Below are 25,323 nucleotides of genomic sequence, written 5' to 3' on the forward strand. Positions count from 1 at the left end.
TAAAGGAGGATCACATCTTGTTCAAGATGCCCCATCCCCATCCCAATTCTCCCTCTAATAAAAGAGAGATAACTGTGAAACACCTAGTGTTTTGACCCTCTCTTTTTGTGTAGAGCTTTACTAAGCCCCAAACATCAATTTTAAGTTTGGTGTTGGGCAGCCATCAACAAGCTTTGAGAACAAAGGTACTAGGAAGAAAGTACCTAAAGGTTGGAGGGATAAGAAAGTCGCAACTGAAGGCCTCTCACCTGGCATGAGAGTTGTCTTCACCAAGAAACGAGTCTTACCACATACAATGAGTCGTATCCTGTCTATGGAGCATGTGGAGCTCATTCATGAGAAGACAGGAAGAAAGTTTACTGTAAAGGGCAAAATTTTGAGGCCATACTCACCTCCGTAAGGGGCTAACCATCAAGCTAATGATGTTAAAGAAGCGCTTGTTAGGAGGCAACCCAACCTTTATTAATTAATTTTATTTACTTTTATTTTATTCTTCTTTAAGTTTATTTAGGTTCATGATCATGTGCATCAGTCAGAATAGAGACAGAAAAATTCAACAGTGAAAACAGAACACTCTGCATGGAGTGTTGTTGAAGTTGAATGCCAGCCAGGGAGCAGACCTTGGGCATTCAACTCCCAAATGGTTGCATTGCTGGCGTTGAATGCCAGCCAGGGGGCAAAACCTGGGCATTCAAACGCCAGTGCAGAGAACAGAAAATCTGAATTCCCTAGCCTTCTAAGACCAGTGGATCCTACAGCATCTTCACTTACCCCACTTACTTTCACACTTCCCCATACACACTTCCCTATAAATTAAACCCTAGCCCAATCACAACAATATCATTTTCCCGAAACTATCATAAATCCCACCAACCCTAACCCAATTTAAAATCAAATTTTCCACCCAAAATCCCACCCATGGTCGAAGCTAACCCTACCCCACTCCTATAAATACACCTCTTCATAACCCTTCATACACACACCTCTCATACACTCATAAGCCCCACTTAGCCGAAAGCACTCTCTCCCTCTATCTCCTTCTATTTTCTTCTTTTTCTACTCCATTCTTCTCATTTCTTTATTTTTGCTTGAGGACGAGCAAAGTTTTAAGTTTGGTGTTGGAAAAGCCTACCTTTTTTTTCCATTCCCAATCATGGCACTGACAGAGGAAAAATGTCGGTAAAGATTTTCACAAAATTATCGCATTGCAAGTATAGTTCTAAACCGACAATTAAACCTTAATCAACGTTTAGATTGTTTGTCACAAATACAAACCCAATAAAATAAACCGAAGTATTAAAACCTCAGGTCATCTCTCAAGGAATTGCAGGGAAGTGTAGTTTATTATTGGTTATGGAAAAGTATAGTTTTGGGTTTTGTAATAAGAAACAAGAAAGTAAAAATGGCAAGAAAATAAAGTAATAACTACGAAAGCTCTTAACAAGGAAAGACGATTTGAAGTCCTATCCTTATTATCATTATCAATTGTGATGGTTGGTTTACGAAATTGTGATCGTTCATGACTTGGTAACGGCGCTAAAATCTTAATACGCACATTCATAATTTTAGTTCTTTGTCACAACTTCACACAACTAACCAGCAAGTGCACTGGGTCGTCCAAGTAATAAACCTTACGTGAGTAAGGGTCGATCCCACGGAGATTGTCGGTTTGAAGCAAGCTTTGGTCATCTTACAAATCTCAGTCAGGCAGATTCATATGGTTATGGATATTTGATAATTAAATATAATTAAAATATAAAACAGGATAGAGATACTTATGTCATTCATTGGTGAGAATTTCAGATAAGCGTATAGAGATGCTTTTGTTCCTTCTAAATCTCTGCTTTCCTGCTGTCTTCATCCAAACATTCCTACTCCTTTCCATGGCAAGCTGTATGTTGGGCATCACCGTTGTCAATGGCTACATCCCGTCCTCTAAGTGAAAATGGTCCAAAATGCGCTGTCACCGCACGGCTAATCATCTGTCGGTTCTCGATCATACTGGAATAGGATTCAGTAATCCTTTTGCGTCTGTCACTACGCCCAGCACTCGCGAGTTTGAAGCTCGTCACAGCCATCCCTTCTCAAATCCTACTCAAAATACCACAAATAAGGTTTAGACTTTCCGGATCTCAAGAATGGCCGCCAATAATTCTAGCCTATACCACGAAGACTCTGATCTCATTACCAGGAGGCTAAAAGATACACATTCAAGCTTGTTTGCATGTAGAACGGAAGTGGTTATCAGGCACGCGTTCATAAGTGAGAATGATGATGAGCGTCACATAATCATCACATTCATCATGTTCTTGTGTGCGAATGAATATCTTAGAGAAGAAATAGGCTTGAGTTGAATAGAAAAACAATAGTACTTTGCATTAATTCATGAGGAGCCGCAGAGCTCCACACCTTAATCTATGGTGTGTAGAAACTCTACCATTGAAAATACATAAGAACAAGGTCCAGGCATGGCCGAATGGCCAGTGGTGCACTAATTGTAAATCACACTTTTCACAACTCGTACCACTAACCAGCAAGTGCACTGGGTCGTCTAAGTAATACCTTACGTGAGTAAGGGTCGATCCCATGGAGATTGTCGGCTTGAAGCAAGCTATGGTTATTTTGTAATTCTTAGTCAGGAGATCAATGATAAGAGTGATTATACTTAGGAAGAGTAAAAAGCATAAATTAAATAGTACTTGTTATGCAGTAATGGAGAACAGATTGAGGTTTTGGAGATGCTCTGTCTTCTGAATCTCTGCTTTCTTACTATCTTCTTCTTCAAGCACGCAGGTCTCCTTCCATGGCAAGGTGTATGTTGGTGGATCACCGTTGTCATTGGCTACCATCCGTCCTCTTAGTGAAAATGGTCCAAATGCACTGTCACTGCACGGCTAATCATCTGTCGGTTCTCACTCATGTTGGAATAGGATCCATTGATCCTTTTTTGTCTATCACTACGCCCAGCACTCATGAGTTTGAAGCTCGTCACATACATCCCCTTCCAGATCCTACTCGGAATACCACAGACAAGGTTTAGACTTTCCGGATCTCGGGAATGGCCGCCAATAATCTTAGCCTATACCACGAAGACTTTGATCATGAACCAAGAGGCTAAGAGATACACACTCAATCTAAGGTAGAACAGAAGTGGTTGTCAGGCATACTTTCATAGGTTGAGAATGATGATGAGTGTCACGGATCATCACATTCATCACAGTTAAGTACAAGCGAGTATCTTAGAATAGAAACAAGCGTGATTGAATAGAAAACAGAAGTAATTGCATTAATTCATCGAGACACAGCAGAGCTCCTCACCCTCAATCATGGAGTTTAGAGACTCATACCGTAGAGATACAATGTAAAACATGAAAATGTCATGAGGTATAAAATAAATCTCTAAAAGTTGTTTAAATACTAAACTAGTAACCTAGGTTTACAGAAAATGAGTAAACTATGATAGATAGTGCATAAATCCAATTTCGGGGCCCACTTGGTGTGTGCTGGGGCTGAGACTTGAGCTTTACACGTGCCTAGACTATTTCTGGAGTTAAACAACAGGTTGTAACCTGTTTTGGGCGTTTAACTCCAACTTGTAACCTGTTTCTGGCGTTTAACGCCAGAATAGGGCAGAGAACTGGCATTGAACACCAGTTTGTGTCATCTAAACTCGGGAAAAGTATGAGCTATTATATATTGCTGGAAAGCCCTGGTTGTCTACTTTCCAACGCAATTGAGAGCGCGCCATTTAGACTTCTGTAGCTCCAGAAAATCCATTTCGGGTGCAGGGAGGTCAGAATTTCATAGCATCTGCAGTCCTTTTTCAGCCTCTAAATCAGAATTTGCTCAGGTCCCTCAATTTCAGCCAGAAAATACCTGAAATCACAGAAAAATACACAAACTCATAGTAAAGTCCAGAAATGTAATTTTTATTTTAAAACTAATAAAAATATACTAAAAACTAACTAAATTATACTAAAAACGATCTAAAAACAATGCCAAAAAGTGTATAAATTATCTGCTCAGCACAACACCAAACTTAAATTGTTGCTTATCCCCAAGCAACTGAAAATCAAGCTAGGATAAAAAGAAGAGAATATATTATAAATTCCAAAATATCAATGAAACTTAGCTCCAATCAGATGAGCGGGACTAGTAGCTTTTTGCCTCTGAACAGTTTTGGCATCTCACTTTATCCTTTGAAGTTCAGAATGATTGGCATCTATAGAAACTCAGAATTCAGATAGTGTTATTGATTCTCCTAGTTTAGTATGTTGATTCTTGAACACAGCTACTTTATGAGTCTTGGTCGTGGCCCTAAGAACTTTGATTTCCAATATTACCACCGAATACATAAATGCCACAGATACATAATTGGGTGAACCTTTTTAGATTGTGACTCAGCTTTGCTAGAGTCCCCAATTAGAGGTGTCCAGGGTTCTTAAGCACACTCTTCTTTTTGCTTTGGACCTCGAATTTAACCGCTTAGTCTCAAGTTTTCACTTGACACCTTCACGCCACAAGCACATGGTTAGGGACAGCTTGGTTTAGCCACTTAAACCAGAATTTTATTTCTTTAGGCCCTCTTATCCATCAATGCTCAAAGCCTTGGATCCTTTTTACCCTTGCCTTTTGGTTTTAAGGGCTATTGGCTTTTTGCTTGCTTTTTCTTTTTCTTTCTCCTTTTATTTTTCGCTAATTTTTTTTTCTCTTTTTTTTTATGCAAGCTTTTATATTCACTGCTTTTTCTTGCTTCAAGAATCAATTTTATGATTTTTCAGATTATCAAATAACATTTTTCCTTTTCATCATTCTTTCAAGAGCCAACATATTTAACATTCATAAATAACAAATTCAAAAGACATATGCACTGTTCAAGCATTCATTCAGAAAACAAAAAGTATTGTCACCACATCAAAATAATTAAACTAATTTCAAGGATGAATTCGAAACCATGTACTTCTTGTTCTTTTGTAGTTAAAACATTTTTCATTTAAGAAAGGTGATGGATTCAAAGGATGTTCATAACTTTAAGGCATAAACTCTAATCTTTATTTATTATTTAATGGAAATAATATAAATTAGGCATAAAAGCAGACACTTAGCAATAAAAGAAAAGAAACTAAAGACATAAAGACACATGACTCTAATTTTAATACTCATATACTCTTAAAATAGATAAAAGGTTATCACAGAGTTAGGAATCAACAACCTTTGCTTTAGGAGGTAGATGCCTCTTTAGTCTGTGGGGTGCTTGGCCCTTCAGGAGATAGCTTCTGGCGCTTCAGTTCTTTCAGTTCACGCCCTTGCTCTTCTTGTTCCCTAAGCAGTTTGCAGAGCATGCTGTTTTGATTTTGCTGTTCTTCCTTCAGTTGATCCATAGTTTCTTGCAACTTGGTGATAGATGCTTCTAGGCGCCCCCAGTATTCAAATTGAGGAATTTCCGGGAGGAACTCCTGTGCTCTCCTCTTGATGGGGTCTTCCTGCACTTGTCCTTCCATTGACTTTTTGGTGATTGGTTGCTCAACTGAAATATACTCATCTACTCCCATTTTTACTCCAGCATCTTTACATAACAGAGAGATCAAGCTTGGATAAGCCAATTTGGCATCTTTGGAGTTCTTGTTTGCAATTTTTTAAAGCTCACAAGAAATCAGCTGATGAACTTTCACTTCTTTTTCTAGCATAATGCAATGAATCATCACTGCTCTTTTGATGGTGACTTCAGAGGGGTTGCTAGTAGGCAGTATAGAGTGCCCAATGAAGTCCATCCAGCCTCTGGCGACTGGTTTGAGATCTCCTCTTTTGAGTTGGTTTGGGACACCCTTTGTGTTGGTTGTCCATTTGGCTCCAGGGAAGCATATGTCCTCTAGGATTTTGTTCAAGCTCTGATTTGGTCTCATCATTCTCCTATTAAAGGAGTCTAGGTCATCTTGCAGTTGAGGTAGCATGAAGATCTCCCTTATTTTGTTAGGATGGGTGTGAACAATCTTCCCTCTGACCAGAGTTCGATAGTCATAGAATGTGGTTCCAGCTATTCTCTGCCTGTCTGTCTGCCACAAATTAGAGTAAAATTCCTGAACCATGTTTCTTCCCACCTTTGTTTCAGGATTAGCTAGGACTTCCCAGCTCCTGTTTCGAATTTGCTCTTGGATCTCCGGATATTCGTCTTCTTTCAGATCAAATTTAACTTCCGGGATCACTGACCATAGACCCATTATTTTGTAGTAATGGTCTAAATGTTCTTTGGTTAAGAACTTCCCTTGATTCTAAAGTGGTTTTGGAATATTCTCTTTCTTGCCTCTTGAATTGGTTTGTTTTCCCTTAGGAGCCATGATCTTGGTGGATAAACACACCAAACTTAGAGGTTTGCTTGTCCTCAAGCAAAAGAAAAGAAAGGAGGGGGATAGAGGGAGAGCCAAGTTCGAATTGTGGATGAGAGGGGGGAGGCCGAACGAGGATTTAAAGGGGAGGGGGTGGGTTTTCGAAAATCTTTTAAAAAGATATGATAGAAAAAGTGATTTGGAAAAGATAAGTAAGATAGGAAAAGATGTAAGTTAAAATTGAAAAGATATGAAAGATATTAGAAAAAGATAGATTTGTTCTAAAAAAATTGTGAAGATTTGAAAAAGATATTGATGAGTTTAAAAATTTTTTTGAAAAAGATAGATTTGTTTTTAAAAAGAATTGAGAAGAGGTTGAAGAAGAATTGAGAAAGATTTAATTTTAGAATTAAGATATTTAAAAATTTTTGGGAAAAGTTTGAAAATTGAAAGTATGGGAACATGTTTATGCAAGAAAAATGGATGGAGATATGAAATTTTGAAAAAAAATCAAGTTGGGAACAAAAACTTCCTCCCCTCCACAATCCTGGCATTAAACGCCCAACTGTTGCTTGTTTTGGACATTTAACGCCCATCTGTAGCCCGTTTTGGGCGTTTAATGCCCAGCTGTTGCTTCTGGCTGGCGTTAAATGCCAGAAATCTTTTGTCACTGGGTGTTTTTCTGAACGCCCAGAATGGTGCCCATTCTGGCATTTAATGCCCAAAAAGGTATCATTACTGGCGTTAAATGCCCAGAAGATGCTTCTTTTGGGCATTTAACGCCCAAATATACCTCTTACTGGCGTTTTCTTGCCAGTGAGCTCTTTCTCCCTGTTTTGTATTCTGAATCCTTTTGTAACCCTGTGAACTTATGCAATTGATTCTTTACCTTATATTAAACTTTTATAATTAAAAATAAATAATTAAATAAAGAAATAAAAAGCTTTGCTAATGGCTGGGTTGCCTCCCAGCAAGCGCTTCTTTATTGTCTTTAGCTGGACCTTGCTGAGCTTTTAATCTAGCCTCAGCCTTGAGCACTCTTGCTCAACATTGCCTTCAAGATAATGCTTGATTCTCTATCCATTAACAATGAACTTCTTATTATAATCAATGTCTTGAAGCTCTACATAGCCATATGGTGACACACTTGTAATCACATATGGTCTCCTCCACCGGGATTTCAGTTTCCCGGGGAATATCCTGAGCCTAGAGTTAAACATCAGAACCTTCTGTCCTGGTTCAAAGACTCTAGATGACAGCTTTCTGTCATGCCACCTTTTTGCTTTCTCTTTGTAAAGCTTGGAATTTTTGAAAGCAGTGAGTCTGAATTCCTCTAGCTCATTCAGCTGGAGCAATCTTTTTTCTCCGCTAATTTGGCATCAAAGTTTAGGAATTTGATTGCCCAGTAGGCCTTATGCTCCAGTTCCACGGGCAGATGGCAGGCCTTACCATACACAAGCTGGTATGGAGAGGTCCATATAGGAGTCTTGAATGCTGTTCTGTAAGCCCACAGCGCATCATCTAAGATTCTTGCCCAATCCTGTCTACGGGTACTTACAGTCCATTCCAGGATTCTTTTTAGTTCTCTATTAGAGACTTCAGCTTGCCCGTTTGTCTGTGGATGATATGGAGTTGCCACCTTGTGACTAATTCCATACCGGACCATAGCAGAGTAAAGCTGTTTATTGCAGAAGTGAGTGCCCCCATCACTAATTAGTGCTCTAGGGACACCAAACCTACTGAAGATATATTTCTGGAGGAACTTCAGCACTGTCTTAGTATCATTAGTGGGTGTGGCAATGGCCTCTACCCATTTGGATACATAGTCGACTGCCACCAGAATATAAGTGTTTGAGTATGATGGTGGGAAAGGCCCCATGAAGTCAATACCCCATACATCAAACAACTCAATCTCCAAGAATCCTTGTTGAGGCATGGCGTAACCATGAGGCAGATTACCATATCTCTGGCAACTGTCACAGTTATGTACAAACTCTCAGGAATCTCTATAGAGGGTAGGCCAGTAGAAGCCACATTGGAGGACCTTGGTGGCTATTCGCTCACCTCCGAAATGGCCTCCATATTGTGACCCATCGCAATGCCATAAGATCTTCTGTGCTTCTTCTCTAGGCACACACCTACGAATTATTCCGTCTGCACATCTCTTAAAGAGATAGGGTTCATCCCACAAGTAGTACTTTGCATCAGTAATTAATTTTTTCTTTTGTTGCCTGCTGTACTCCTTGGGTATGAACCTTGCAGCTTTATAGTTTGCAATGTCTGCAAACCATGGTATTTCCTGAATGGTGAACAAATGCTCATCCGGAAAGGTTTTAGAGATCTCAATAGAGGGAAAGGACGCCCCTTCTACTGGTTCTATCCGGGACAGATGATCAGCCACTTAGTTTTCTGTCCCCTTTCTGTCTCTTATTTCTATATCAAACTCTTGCAGAAGCAACACCCACCTTATTAGCCTAGATTTTGAATCCTGCTTTGTAAGTAGATATTTAAGAGCCAGGCTGAAAAAGGACTGCTGATGCTGTTGGATTCTGACCTCCCTGCACTCAAAGTGGATTTTCTGGAGCTACAGAACTCTAAATGGCATGATTCCAATTGCGTTGGAAAGTAGACATCCAGGGCTTTCCAGCAATATATAATAGTCCATACTTTGCACAAGGATAGACAACGTAAACTGGCGTTCAACGCCAGTTCTCTGCCCAACTCTGGCGTCCAGCGCCAGAAAAGGATCAAAAACTGGAGTTGAACGCCCAAACTGGCATAAAAACTGGCGTTCAACTCCACAAATGGCCTCTGCACGTGACTCACTTAAATCTCAGCCCCAGCACACACCAAGTGGTCCCCAGAAGTGGATCTCTGCATCATCCATCATAGTCCACTCATATTTTGTAACCCTAGGCTACTAGTTTAGTATTTAAACAACTTTTAGAGACTTATTTTGTATCTCATGGCATTTCAGATCAAAACTTTGTATTCTCTGACGGCATGAGTCTCTAAACCCCATTGTAGGGGGTGAGGAGCTCTGCTGTGTCTCGATGAATTAATGCAAGTATTTCTGTTTTCCATTCAAACACGCTTGTTCCTATCTAAGATGTTCATTCGCGCTTAACTGTGATGAAGGTGATGATTTGTGACATTCATCACCTTCCTCAAATCATGAACGTGTGCCTGACAACCACCTCCGTTCTATATACGATTGAATGAGGATCTCTTAGATTCCTTAATCAGAATCTCCATGGTATAAGCTAGAACTGATGGCGGTATTCATGAGAATCCGGAAAGTCTAAACCTTGTCTGTGGTATTCCGAGTAGGATTCAAAGATTGAATGACTGTGACGAGCTTCAAACTCCTGAAGGCTGGGCGTTAGTGACAGACGCAAAAGGATAGTAAATCCTATTCCAACCGGATCGAGAACCAACCGGTGATTAGCCGTGCTGTGACAGAGCGCGTGAGCGTAGTTTTCACTGGGAGGACGGAAGGTAGCCATTGACAACGGTGATCCACCAACACACAGCTTGCCATAGGAGGACGTGCGTGCATGAATCAGAAGACAGAGGAAAGCAGAGATTCAGAAGACAAAGCATCTCCAAAACTCCAACATATTCTTCATTACTGCACAACAAGTAACTTTTAATTTATGCTCTACTGGTTACTCACAATTCAATTGATAAACATAATTGACTTCCTGACTAAGATTTACAAGATAACCATAGATTGCTTCAAACCAACAATCTCCGTAGGATTCGACCCTTACTTACGTAAGGTATTACTTGGACGACCCAGTGCACTTGCTGGTTAGTGGTACGAGTTGTGAAAAGTGTGATTCGCAATTTGTGCTACCAAGTTTTTGGCGCCGTTGCCGGGGATTGTTCGTGTTTGAACAACTGACGGATTATTTTGTTACTTAGATTAGGAAAAATTTTCTCTTTTTTGGTTTAGAGTCTTGTATTATTTATCCCTTGTTAAAACACTTTAAATTTATAGCTCAGTTATTTAGAACGTGGTGTTTATGTTCATGATAATTGGCTATCATATTTTTTTAAAAAAAAAAACCTTTTTCAAAAATAATTTTTCTATTAAATCCTGTGCCAAACTTTAAGTTTGGTGTTTTCAAAAATAATCTTTCTTAAAATTTTTGAAGGTCCCATAACTCATTTGGCTAGAACATTAATTTGATTGGGTTAGAATCTTTTATACTCTTTTCAAAACCTTCTTTTTCAAAAATAACTTTTTCTATTAAATCTTGTGCCAAACTTTAAATTTGGTGTTTTCTTGTTGATTCCCCTTTGATTTTCGAAAATTTTGGTTTGGTTTTCTAAAAATTTTAAGTTTGGTGTTCTTCCTTCATGTTCTTGTGTTCTTGTGAGTCTTCAAAGTGTTCTTGAGTTTCCTTGTGTCTTGATCTTAAAATTTTTAAGTTTGGTGTTCCTTGGTGTTTTTCCCTCCAAAATTTTCGAAAACAAGGAGCATTAGATCTAAAAATTTTAAATCTTGTACTATCTTATTGTTTTTCTCTCTCCTCACTAAATTCAAAAATATCTTTTCAAAATATCTTTTCTAACTTCCTATCTTTTCAAAATTTGTTTCAACTAACTAACCAACTTTTTGTTTGTTTCTTAACTTTTTCAAAACTACCTAACTAACTCTCTCTCTCTCAAATTTTCGAAAATATCTCCCCTCTTTTTCAAAAATCTCTGTTTTTTAACTAATTATTTTTAAATTTTTTTACGAAAAAAAAAAATTTTATTATTTCAAAATTCAAATTCTTTTTAGTTATTTTATTTTATTTAAGTATTTACTTCTTATAAAATAAAATAAATAAAAAGATAAATCAGTCCAAGTTATATCTATAGATCCATCATGGACATAAGTGGAAATGAACAGTCCAGGAGGACTCTGGGGTCATATTCTAACCCCTCTACTGCTTCATATGGGAGTAGCATATGCATACCCTCCATTGGAGTTAGTAGCTTTGAGTTGAATCCTCAGCTCATTATCATGGTGCAGCAAAGTTGCCAGTATTCCGGTCTTCCACAGGAAGAACCTACAGAGTTTCTGGCACAATTTTTACAAATTGCTGACACAGTACATGATAAGGAAATAGATCAGGATGTCTACAGACTATTACTGTTTCCATTTGCTGTAAAAGATCAAGCCAAGAGGTGGTTAAATAACCAACCAAAGGCCAGCATAAGAACATGGAAACAGTTGACAGAAAAATTCCTGAATCAATATTTCCCTCCAAAAAGGATGACACAGCTAAGGCTGGACATCCAAGGCTTTAAACAAGGAGATAATGAATCTCTTTATGATGCCTGGGAGAGATACAGAGAGATGCTACGAAAATGCCCCTCTGAAATGTTTTCAGAGTGGGTTCAGTTAGACATCTTCTACTATGGGCTTGCAGAAGGAGCTCAGATGTCTTTAGATTACTCAGCTGGTGGATCTATCCATATGAGAAAGACAATTGAAGAAGCTCAAGAGCTCATTGATACAGTTGCCAGGAATCAGCATCTGTATCTAAGCAGCAACCCTTCCATGAATGAAGAGGTTAAAACAGTAACTGCTGAATTCAGTACTGTAAAACAAGCTGCTGAATTCAATCAGCAATTAGATTTTCTAACAAAGCAGCTAGCTGAATTCAAAGACAGGTTACAGGAGACAAGGATAGCTAATATACATATGGAAGAACAGTTTAAGCAAACAAAGCAGCAGCTATCAAAGCAAATAGCAGAAGAATGCCAAGCAGTTCAATTAAGAAGTGGGAAAACATTAAATACCCCACCTCAAGGCATCAAAAATTCAAGAAATGAGCAACCCACCAAAGATTCCCCTGAGGACAGTAAGAGCCCAGGGAAAAATAATTCTGGCACTAAAACGCCAGAAAATGGGTGGAAGGCTGGCGCTGAACGCCCAGACCATGCCCAAAACTAGCGTTCAGCGCCAGAAACAAGGCAGGATTGGCGTTCAACGCCAGAAATGGGCAAGAATCTGGCGTTGAACGCCCAAATGGGGCAGAATCCAGCGTTGAACGCCCAACAGGGGCACATTTCTGGCGTTCAGGCGCCAGGAACAGACAGTGAGCTGGCGTCTAACGTCACTCCAGCTTCTGACTCTGGCATTCAATTACCAGTGAGGGATCAGACACACACAAGTGCTGATAACAACCCCTCTAAAAAGGCTTCTTTAACCACTAAGGTTGAGGAATATAAAGCCAAGATACCTTATCCTCAAAAACTCCGGAAAGAGGAGCAGGATAAGCAATTTGCTCGCTTTGCAGATTATCTAAGGACTCTTGAAATAAAGATTCCATTTGCAGAGGCACTTGAGCAAATACCTTCTTATGCCAAGTTCATGAAAGAGATCTTGAGTCATAAAAAGGAGTGGAGAGAAACAGAAAGAGTTCTCCTCACTGAAGAATGCAGTGCAGTCATTCTGAAAAGCTTTCCTGAAAAGCTTAAAGACCCTGGGAGTTTTCTGATACCATGCATATTAGAAGGTGATTGCACCAAGACAGCTTTATGTGATCTTGGGGCAAGCATCAACCTAATACCTGCATCCACTATCAGGAAGCTTGGCTTAACTGAAGAAGTTAAACCAACCCGGATATGTCTCCAACTTGCTGATGGTTCCACTAAATACCCATCAGGCGTGATTGAGGACATGATTGTCAGAGTTGGACCATTCGCCTTTCCCACTGACTTTGTTGTGCTGGAAATGGAGGAGCACAAGAGTGCCACTCCCATTCTAGGAAGACCCTTCCTAGCAACTGGACGATCCCTCATTGACGTCCAACAGGGGGAAATAACCCTGAGAGTCAACGATGACAAGTTCAAGTTGAACGCTGTCAAAGCCATGCAGCATCCAGACACATCAACAGATTGCATGAAAGTTGACCTTATTGACTCTTTGGTAGAAGAGATCAACATGGCTGAGAGTCTCGAATCAGATTTGGAAGACATCTTTAAAGATGTTCAGCCTGATTTGGAGGATTCAGGGGACATGAAAGAGCCTCTGAACTTTCTTCTGAAAGAGGAAAAACCTCCTAAACCATAGCTCAAGCCACTGCCACCATCCTTGAAATATGCATTTCTAGGAGAAGGTGACACTTTTCCAGTGATCATAAGCTCTGCTTTAAATTCACAGGAAGAGGAAGCACTTATTCAAGTGCTAAGGACACACAAGACAGCTCTTGGGTGGTCCATAGGTGACCTTAAGGGCATAAGCCCAGCTAGATGCATGCACAAAATCCTATTGGAGGATAATGCCAAACCAGTGGTCCAACCACAGAGGCGGCTAAATCCAGCCATGAAGGAAGTGGTGCAGAAAGAGGTCACCAAATTACTAGAGGCTGGGATTATTTATCCCATTTCTGATAGCCCCTGGGTGAGCCCTGTTCAAGTCGTCCCAAAAAAGGGAGGCATGACAGTGATTCATAATGAAAAAAATGAACTGGTTCCTACAAGAACAGTTACAGGGTGGCGCATGTGTATTGACTACAGAAGGCTCAATACAGCCACCAGAAAGGATCATTTTCCTTTACCATTCATAGACCAGATGCTAGAGAGACTAGCAGGTCATGATTATTACTGCTTTTTGGATGGCTATTCAGGCTATAACCAGATTGCAGTGGATCCCCAGGATCAAGAGAAAACAGCATTCACATGTCCATCGGGAGTGTTTGCTTAAAGAAGGATGCCCTTTGGGCTATGCAATGCGCCTGCAACCTTCCAGAGATGCATGCTCTCTATTTTCTCTGACATGGTGGAAAAATTTTTGGAAGTCTTCATGGATGACTTCTCAGTATATGGAGACTCATTCAGCTCCTGTCTTGATCACCTAAAACTTGTTCTGAAAAGATGCCAAGAAACCAACCTAGTTTTAAACTGGGAAAAGTGTCACTTCATGGTGACTGAAGGAATTGTTCTTGGGCATAAAATCTCAAACAAGGGAATAGAGGTGGATCAAGCAAAAATAGAGGTAATTGAAAAATTACCACCACCTGCCAATGTTAAGGCAATCAGAAGCTTTCTGGGGCATGCAGGATTCTATAGGAGGTTTATAAAGGATTTTTCAAAAGTCGCAAAACCTCTAAGCAATCTGCTAGCTGCTGACACGCCATTTGTGTTTGACACAGCATGCCTACAGGCGTTTGAAACGCTGAAAGCTAAGCTGGTCACAGCACCAGTCATTTCTGCACCAGACTGGACATTGCCATTTGAGTTAATGTGTGATGCCAGTGATCATGCCATTGGTGCAGTATTGGGACAGAGGCATGACAAGCTTCTGCATGTCATTTATTATGCCAATCGCGTTCTAAATGATGCCCAGAAAAATTACACAACCACAGAAAAAGAACTACTTGCAGTGGTTTACGCCATTGACAAGTTCAGATCATACTTAGTAGGATCAAAAGTGATTGTGTATACTGACCATGCTGCTCTTAAATATCTACTCACAAAGCAGGATTCAAAACCCAGACTCATCAGATGGGTATTACTTCTGCAAGAGTTTGATATAGAAATAAGAGACAGAAAAGGGATAGAGAACCAAGTGGCTGATCATCTGTCCCGGATAGAGCCAGTGGAAGGGACGTCCCTCCCCTTTCTTGAGATCTCTGAGACGTTCCCTGATGAGCATCTATTTGCCGTTCAGGAAGCACCATGGTTTGCCGATATTGCAAACTATAAAGCTGCAAGGTTCATACCCAAGGAGTACAATAGAATACAAAAGAAGAAATTAGTTACTGATGCAAAGTACTACTTGTGGGATGAACCCTATCTCTTTAAGAGATGTGCAGACGGAATTATCCGTAGGTGTGTCCCCAGAGAGGAAGCACAGAGAATCCTATGGCATTGCCACGGATCTCAATATGGAGGCCATTTCGGAGGTGAGCGAACAGCCACCAAGGTCCTCCAATGTGGCTTCTATTGGCCCACACTCTATAAAGATTCCCGAGAGTTTGTACGTAATTGTGACAGTTGCCAAAGAGCTGGTAACCTGCCTCATGGTTACGCCATGCCTCAACAAGGGATCTTGGAAATAGAGTTGTTTGATGTATGGGGAATTGACTTCATGGGACCTTTCCCACCATCATACTCAAACACTTATATTCTAGTGGCAGTTGACTATGTATCAAAATGGGTTGAGGCTATTGCCACACCCACCAATGATACTAAAACAGTGCTGAAGCTCCTCCAGAAACATATCTTTAGCAGGTTTGGTGTCCCTAGAGTGTTAATCAGTGATGGGGGCACTCACTTCTGCAACAAACAGCTTTACTCTGCCATGGTTCGGTATGGAATTCGCCACAAAGTGGCCACTCCATATCATCCACAAACCAACGGGCAAGCTGAAGTCTCTAACAGAGAATTAAAGAGAATCCTGGAATGGACAGTAAATACCCGTAGAAAGGATTGGGCAAGGAGCTTGGATGATGCTCTGTGGGCTTACAGAACAGCATTCAAGACCCCTATAGGGACCTCTCCATACCAACTCGTGTATGGTAAGGCATGCCACTTGCCCGTGGAACTGGAACATAAGGCCTACTGGGCAACCAGATTCCTAAACTTAGATGCCAAATTAGCAGGAGAAAAATGATTGCTCCAGCTAAATGAGCTAGAGGAATTCAGATTCACAGCTTTCGAAAATGCCAAGCTTTATAAAGAAAAATAAAAAAAATGGCATGACAAAAAGCTGTCATCTAGAATCTTTGAACCAGGACAGAAGGTCCTGTTGTTTAACTCTAGACTCAGGCTATTCCCCGGGAAACTGAAATCCCGGTGGAGGGGACCATACGTGATTACAAGTGTGTCACCATATGGTTATGTGGAGCTTCAAGATATTGATTCTGATAAGAAGTTCATTGTCAATGGACAGAGAATCAAGCATTATCTTGAAGGCAACACTGAGCAAGAATGCTCAAGGCTGAAGCTAGATTAAAAGCTCAGCAAGGTCCAGCTAAAGACAATAAAGAAGCGCTTGCTGGGAGGCAACCCAGCCATGGGACATCAATCCTCTAAGCATTTTTGCCCTATTTTTATTTTTATTTTTATTTGTTTATATAAAGTTCAATGACACTAAGGTACAAAGTCATTTGTATAAGTTTACAGGATTACATAAGGAATCAGCACACAAAATAGAGTAAAAGAGATCAATGGCAAGAAAACGCCAGTAAAGGGGCATTTTGGGCGTTCAGCGCCCAAAATGGGCATCCACTGGGCGCTGAACGCCAGTAATGGCAGCATTTGGGTGTTCAACGCCAGAAATGGCCACCCACTGGGCGTTGAACGCCCAGGAGATCAGCATTTGGGCGCTGAACGCCCAAAACAGGCAGTGTTTGGGCGTTCAAACGCCAGGAGGACAGGGAGGAGCCAAATCCAGTAATCCCACACGTATTTCCATTTTAATTTCAAATTTTATGCTTCAATGCATGATTTTTACATGAACATATCAAGAACCCTGGTTTCTAAAATCCCTAATTTCTAAAAATCCATCCTTCCAAATTCAATCCAACTCTTTTCAAAATCTTTTCAACTAATCCATATCTTTTTTAAAATTCAGAGTTATCTTTCTCAAAAATCTATCATATCTTTTCAAAATTAAACTCTATCTTCTATCTTATCTTTTTCACTCTAAAATCTTTTCAATATCTTTTTCATATTATCTTTTTCAAAAACCCAGATTTATCTTTTTCAAAAATTTATCCTATCTTTTCCAAATTAAACTATATCTTCTATCTTATCTTTTTCAACTCAATCTTTTTATCTTATCTCTTCCAATTTTTCGAAAATCCACCCCCCACCCCTTTAAATTGGGTTCGGCCTCCCCCCTCCTCCATCACCAAGTGCACCTCGATCTCCTTCTATCCCTCTCCTTTCTTTTCTTTTGCTTGAGGACAAGCAAACCTCTAATTTTGGTGTGTTTTTCCGAAATCACTAAGATCATGGCTCCCAAAGGGAAACAATACACTCCTAGAGACAAGAAAGAGAGCATTCCAAAACCACTTTGGAATCAAGGGAAGTTCTTATCTAAAGAACATTCAGACCATTATCTTAAAGTAATGGGTCTGAGATCAGTGATCCCGGAAGTTAGATTCGATCTGAAAGAAGATGAATATCCGGAGATCCAAGAGCAAATTCGAATCAGGAACTGGGAAGTCCTAGCTAATCCTGAAACGAAAGTAGGAAGGAACATGGTCCAGGAGTTCTATGCTAATATGTGGCAGACTGACAAGCAAAGACTATCTAGAACAGCCTGCTACGAATTTCGGACCATGGTCAGGGGAAAGATTGTTCATACCACCCCTGACAAGATCAGAGAGATATTAAAGCTACCTCAGCTAAAGGATGATCCAGACTCCTTCAACAGGAGGATGATGAGAGTAGACATTGGCCTGGATAAGATTCTAGAGGACATCTGTATCCCTGAAGCCAGGTGGACCACCAACACAAAGGGCGTTCCAAATCAACTCAAGAGGGAGGATCTCAAACCAGTTGCCAGAGGATGGCTGGACTTCATTGGGCGTTCTCTGTTGCCCACCAGCAACCGTTCTGAAGTCACAGTTAAAAGAGCAGTGATGATTCATTGCATCATGATGGGAAAGGAAGTGGAGGTTCATCAGCTGATTTCAACAGAGCTCTATAAGATTGCTAACAAAAATTCAAGAGAGGCCAGGTTGGCTTATCCAAGCGTGATTTCTCTGCTATTACTTGGACGACCCAGTGCACTTGCTGGTTAGTGGTACGAGTTGTGAAAAGTGTGATTCGCAATTTGTGCTACCAGCTGGATTTAGCCGCCTCTGTTGTTGAACCACTGGCTTAGCATCGTCCTTCAATAGGATCTTGTGCATGCATCTTCCTGGGCTGATGCCCTTAAGATCACTTATGGACCACCCAAGTGCTGTCTTGTGTGTCCTTAGCACTTGAAGTAGCGCTTCCTCTTCCAAGGGATTTAAAGCAGAGCTTATAATCACCAGAAAAGTGTCACCTTCTCCCAGAAATGCATATTTCAAGGATGGTGGTAATGGTTTGAGCTCGGGTTTAGAAGGTTTTTCCTCTTCCTGAGGAAGTTTCAGAGGCTCTTTCAATTCCTCTGATTCCTCCAGATCATGCTGAACATCTTTAAAGATGTCTTCCAGCTCTGATTCGAGACTCTTAGCCATGCTGATCTCCTCTACCAAAGAGTCAATAAGATCAACTTTCATGCAGTCTTTTGGTGTGTCTGGATGCTGCATGGCTTTGACAGCATTCAACTTAAACTCATCTTCATTGACTCTCAGGGTTACTTCCCCCTTTTGGACATCAATGAGAGTTCGTCCAGTTACTAGGAAAGGTCTTCCTAGAATGAGAGTAGCACTCTTGTGCTCCTCCATTTCGAGCACTACAAAGTCAGTGGAGAAGGCGAATGGCCCAACCCTGACAATCATGTCTTCAATCACGCCTGATGGGTATTTAATGGAGCCATCAGCAAGTTAGAGACATATCCGGGTTGGTTTGACTTCTTCAGTTAAACCAAGCTTTCTGATAGTGGATGCAGGTATTAGGTTGATGCTTGTCCCAAGATCACATAAAGCTATCTTGGTACAATTACCCTCTAATATGCATGGTATCATAAAGCTCCCGGGATCTTTAAGCTTTTCTGGAAAGCTTTTTAGAATGACTATACTGCATTCTTCAGTGAGGAGAACTCTTTCAGTTTCTCTCCAATCCTTCTTATGACTCAAGATCTCTTTCATGAACTTGGCATAAGAGGGTATTTGCTCAAGTGCCTCTGCAAACAGAATCTTTATTTCAAGAGTCCTGAGATAGTCTGCAAAGCGGGCAAATTGCTTATCATGCTCCTCTTGGCAGAGTTTTTTAGGATAAGGCATCTTGGTTTTGTATTCCTCAACCTTGGTTGTTGCAGGTTTATTTCCTACAAAGGTGGTTGGAGAAGCCTTTTTAGAGGGGTTGCTATCAGCACTTGTGTGTGTCTGATCCCTCACTGGCGTTTGGATGCCAGGGTTAGAAGCTTCATTGGCGTTGGACGCCAACTTCTTGCCTGTTTCTGGCCTTTGAACGCCAGAACTGAGCTTCCATTGGGCGTTTGACGCCAACTCCTTGCCTGTTTCTGGCGTTTGAACGCCAGAATTGTTCCTCTCTTGGCTCTTACTGTCCTCAGAGGGATTTTGGATAATATTTTGCTCATCCTCTGTCAGTTGTTCTTTCCTTGGCTTTCTACTGCTCTGAAGTGAGGAATTTAATATTTTTCCACTTCTTAATTGAACTGCCTGGCACTCTTCTGTTATCTGCTTTGATAACTGCTGTTTTGTCTGATTCAATTGTGCCTCCATATTTTTGTTAGCATTTTTAGTGTCTTGTAGCATCTCCTTGAATTCTGCTAGCTGTCTTGTTAGAAAGCACAATTGTTGATTGAGTTCAGCAACTTGTTCTGGAGAACCAAGTTCAGTAGACACTACTTTGGCTTCTTCTTTTATGGAGGACCCACTACTTATGTACAGATGCTGGTTTCTAGCAACTATATCAATAAGCTCTTGAGCCTCTTCAATAGTTTTTCTCATTTCTATAGATCCACCAGCTGAGTGGTCTAGAGATATCTGAGATCCTTCTGTAAGCCTGACATAAGGATTTCTACCAGTAAAGAAATTCATAGAAACGGTTGCGTTGTAGATATAGTTTCTAAACCGGCAAAAATCCCTTCGTACAAACGTGTTGGGTGTCACAAGTAACAAACCCCTTTAAAAATTGTTAACCGAGTATTCAAACCTCGGGTCATCTTCTCAAGGAACTGCGAGGAAGTATGTTCTTATTATTGGCTATAAAGGTTATAATCGGGGTTTAGAAGGTGAGAAGCAAGTAATCTGAATGACGAGTGAATTAAATGGCAATTAAGAATAAATAATAACTGTAAAGCGACTTTTAGCAAGGTAGAGAAATTAGAGGTCCAACTTAGTTATCTCTCTCTACAATAATGAAAGTTGAATCTAAACTCCACTTGGTCGACCTTTACCAGGGTAAGGGAAAGTCAAGGGACTAATTAAGTTGACCTTTGAATCCTAATTATTTCCTCAGAAAAGGTTGGGATTATTTAAGTTCAGCTCAATTAGCAAGATCACGATTATCAATTGTATTGAGTTTAATAACTGTTGAGTTACTAAATTCTTAACCAGAACTAAAAGGGAAAAAAGTAAAGTTGCTGGAATAATAGTAAAAATATCCTTAGATGGGAAGCAATGGTAACTTAAGTCAAAGAGAACAATCATAAACTGAAAATACCTCAATTATCATTAATTCAATTAGAAATCTGTAACATGGAATAATTCATAAATAATAATAATCAATTCAAATGTTGGAATAAATAAAGAGAAGTAATATTAAAATAAAATTAAACCTGGATCCAGAGTTACTCTTAAAACAAGAAGAAATCCTAAATCCTAAAAGCGAGAGGGAGGAGATCTCCCTCTCAACTAAATCTAATTCATTGAAAGGTGAAAATATGCGAGCTCTCTGAATGGATGCATTCCCTCACTTCATAACCTCTGGTCTATGCCTTCTGGACTTGGATTTGGGCCAAAAAGGGCCTCAGAACTCGTTATGAGCGTTTTCTGCAATTTCTGGTGTGTGGCCTCTGTCACGCGTCCGCGTGGGTCACGCGGTCACGTCAATTGGAGCTTTTCCTTGCCACGTGGTCGCGTCAGTCATGCGACCGCATCATGTGCGTTCTGCTTAAGGCGCGCGGTCGCGTCAGTCATGCGGCCGCGTCGCTGCTGATTCGTGCTTGGCACGCGATCGCGTCATCCATGCGATCGCGTGGATACCAATTTCTTTAAAGCTCCGTTTTGCTTTCTCCTTCCATTTTAGTATGTTTCCTTTTTCATCCTTTAAGCCATTCTGCCTTAGAAAATCTGAAACTACTCAACACACTAATCACGGCATCGAATGGAAATAAAGGTAATTAAAATAATTAATTTTTAAAGCTTAGAAAACATGTTTTTCATTATATGACATAATAGGGAAGGGAAAGTAAAACCATGCAATTAATGTGAATAAGTAGGTGAAGAGTTGAATAAATCACTTTAATTAAGCACAAAAGAACTCATGAAATATGGGTTTATCAAAGCCCATAGTAGAAGATGTCTAATTGCACCTACTCTGAAAACATTTCAGAGGGACATTTCCTTAGCATCCCTTTGTACCTCTCCCAGGCATTATAAAGGGATTCATCATCCTCTTGTTTAAAGCCTTGGATGTCCAGCCTTAGCTGTGTCATCCTTTTTGGAGGAAAATATTGATTCAGGAATTTGTCTGATAACTGTTTCCATGTCCTTATGTTTGCTGTGGGTTGGTTATTTAACCACATTTTAGCTTGATCTTTTACAGTAAACGGAAACAGTAATAGCCTGTATACATCCTGATCTACCTCCTTGTCACGTACTGTGTCAGCAATTTGCAAGAATTGTGCCAGAAACTCAGTAGGTTCTTCATGCGGAAGACCGGAATACTGGCAGTTTTGCTACACCATGACAATGAGCTGAGGATTTAGCTCAAAACTGCCTGCTTTGATGGGAGGTATACAGATACTACTCCCATATGCAGCAGTAGTGGGATTAGCATATGACCCCAGAGTCCTTTTGGACTGTTCATTTCCACTTAGATCCATGATGGATAAAATGGAATTGATATGAATTGCAAAGAAAATATATTTTTGTTTTTATTTTATTGAAGTAGATCAAACCAAATTATTAAGATAAATAAAAATAATAAGATGAAATAAAATAAAATAATTAGAATTTAAAATGTAAATTTTGAAAACTTAGAGAAAAATAAATTTGAAAGTGAAAATAATTGCTTAATTGTGAAGATCTGAAAAACTTTGGATATGATTTTTGAAAAAGATTTTGAATTTTGAAAAGATTTGATTTTTAAAATAAAAATCTGAATTTTTAAAAGTAATTTTCGAAAATTCAATTTAAATTAAAGAGAAAAGATATTTTTGAATTTAATGAGGAAAGAGAAAAATAATAAAATGACACAAGACTTAAAATTTTTAGATCTAATGCTCCTTGTTTTTTCGAAAGTTTTGGAGGGAAGACACCAAGGAACACCAAACTTAAAGATTTTAAGATTGAAACACAGAGAAGCCTCAAGAACACTTTGAAGACTCACAAGAACATAAAAAGAACACCAAACTTAAAACTTTTAGAAAACTAAACAAAATTTTTCGAAAATAAAAAAAATTAACAAGAGAACACCAAACTTAAAAATTTGACATGAGATTTAATCAAAGAAAAGTTATTTTTGAAAAATTTTAAAAGGAAAATTCCCAATTACTAAGAACATAAGCACACTGCTCTAGCCAATTGAGCTATAAATTTAAAGTGTTTTAATAAAGGTATTTAATGTATAAAATTTTTTTGAATACTGATAATTTAAAAATGCACAAGAAAAATAAGAAAAGACACAGAACAGGAAAAACTAAAGATCAAACAAGAAAAATAGCAAGAACAACTTGAAGATCAAGAAAGAACAATGAACACAAATTCGAAAATTTAAAGGAAAATAAAAACATGCGATTGACACCAAACTTAAAATATGAAACTAAACTCAAACAGAAGATTAAATCATGAAGTTATTGGTTCTAAAAATTTTTGAAAATAATTTAGAAAAATAAAATAAGGATTTTAAAATTTTAACCAAAAACAATAATAGAAGACTCTAAACCAAAAAAAAGAAAAATTTTTCCTAATCTAAAGAACAAAATAAACCGTCAGTTGTCCAAACTCGAAAAATCCCCGGCAACGGCGCCAAAAACTTGGTGCACGAATTGTAAATCACACTTTTCACAACTCGTACCACTAACCAGCAAGTGCACTGGGTCGTCCAAGTAATACCTTACCTGAGTAAGGGTCGATCCCACGGAGATTGTCGGCTTGAAGCAAGCTATGGTTATTTTGTAATTCTTAGTCAGGAGATCAATGATAAGAGTGATTATATTTATGAAGAGTAAAAAGCATCAATTAAATAGTACTTGTTATGCAGTAATGGAGAACAGATTGAGGTTTTGGAGATGCTCTGTCTTTTGAATCTCTGCTTTCCTACTGTCTTCTTCTTCATGCACGCAGGTCTCCTTCCATGGCAAGCTGTATGTTGGTGGATCACCGTTGTCAATGGCTACCATCCGTCCTCTTAGTGAAAATGGTCCAAATGCGCTGTCACTGCACGGCTAATCATCTGTCGGTTCTCACTCATGTTGGAATAGGATCCATTGATCCTTTTGCGTCTGTCACTACGCCCAGCACTCATGAGTTTGAAGCTCGTCACAGTCATCCCCTCCCAGATCCTACTCGGAATACCACAGACAAGGTTTAGACTTTTCGGATCTCAGGAATGGCCGCCAATAATCCTAGCCTATACCACGAAGACTCTGATCATGAACCAAGAGGCTAAGAGATACACACTCAATCTAAGGTAGAACGGAATTGGTTGTCAGGCACGCGTTCATAGGTTGAGAATGATGATGAGTGTCATGGATCATCACATTTATCACGGTTAAGTACAAGCGAGTATCTTAGAATAGAAACAAGCGTGATTGAATAGAAAACAGAAGTAACTGCATTAATTCATCGAGACACAGCAGAGCTCCTCACCCCCAATAATGGAGTTTAGAGACTCATGCCGTAGAGATACAATGTAAAACGTGAAAATGTCATGAGGTGTAAAATAAATCTCTAAAATTTGTTTAAATACTAAACTAGTAACCTAGGTTTACAGAAAATGAGTAAACTATGATAGATAGTGCATGAATCCACTTCCGGGCCCACTTGGTGTGTGCTGGGGCTGAGGCTTGAGCTTTACACATGTCTAGGCTGTTTCTAGAGTTAAACGCCAGGTTGTAACCTATTTTGGACGTTTAACTCCAACTTGTAACCTATTTCTGGCGTTTAACGCTAGAATAGGGCAGAAAACTGGCGTTGAACGCCAGTTTGCATCATCTAAACTCGGGCAAAGCATGAACTATTATATATTTCTGGAAAGCTCTGGATATCTACTTTCCAACGAAATTAAGAGCGCACCATTTGGACTCCTGTAGCTCCAGAAAATCCATTTCGAGTGCAGGGAGGTCAGAATCCAACAGCATCTGCAGTCCTTTTTCAGCCTCTGAATCAGAATTTGCTCAGGTCCCTCAATTTTAGCTAGAAAATACCTGAAATCACAGAAAAACACACAAACTCATAGTAAATTTCAGAAATGTAATTTTTATTTAAAAACTAATAAAAATATACTAAAAACTAACTAAATTATACTAAAAACTATCTAAAAACAATGCCAAAAAGCGTATAAGTTATCCGCTCATCAGCCAGCCTCCAAGGTATAGGGACTAGATGTCCAAAGACGTAAAGATGATCCAAAGATGAAAAAAAGATAATAGTAAAAAGTTCTATTTATACTAAAGTAGTTACTAGGGTTACAGAAATAAGTAAATGATGCAGAAATCCACTTCCGGGCCCACTTGGTGTGTGCTTGGGCTGAGCATTGAAGCTTTCATGTGTAGAGGTCTTCCTTGGAGTTAAACACCAGTTTGTAACCTGTTTCTGGCGTTTAACTCCAGAATAAGGCAGAAAGCTGGCGTTGAACGCCAGTTTGTGTCGTCTAAACTCGGGCAAATTATGAATATATTGCTGGAAATCCTTGGATGTCTACTTTCCAACGCAAATGAGAGCGCGCCATTTGGACTCCTTTAGCTCCAGAAAATCCACTTTAAGTGCAGGGAGGTCAAAATCCAACAGCATCTGCAGTCCTTCTTCAGCCTCTGAATCAGATTTTTGCTCAGGTCCCTCAATTTCAGCCAGAAAGTACCTGAAATCATAGAAAAACACACAAACTCATAGTAAAGTCCAAAAATGTGATTATTAATTAAAAAATAATAAAAATATGCTAAAAACTAACTAAATCATACTAAAAACTATGTAAAAACAATGCC

The sequence above is a fragment of the Arachis hypogaea genome, chromosome 14, assembly GCF_003086295.3.
Source record: "Arachis hypogaea cultivar Tifrunner chromosome 14, arahy.Tifrunner.gnm2.J5K5, whole genome shotgun sequence".
Classification (NCBI taxonomy): Eukaryota; Viridiplantae; Streptophyta; class Magnoliopsida; order Fabales; family Fabaceae; genus Arachis; species Arachis hypogaea.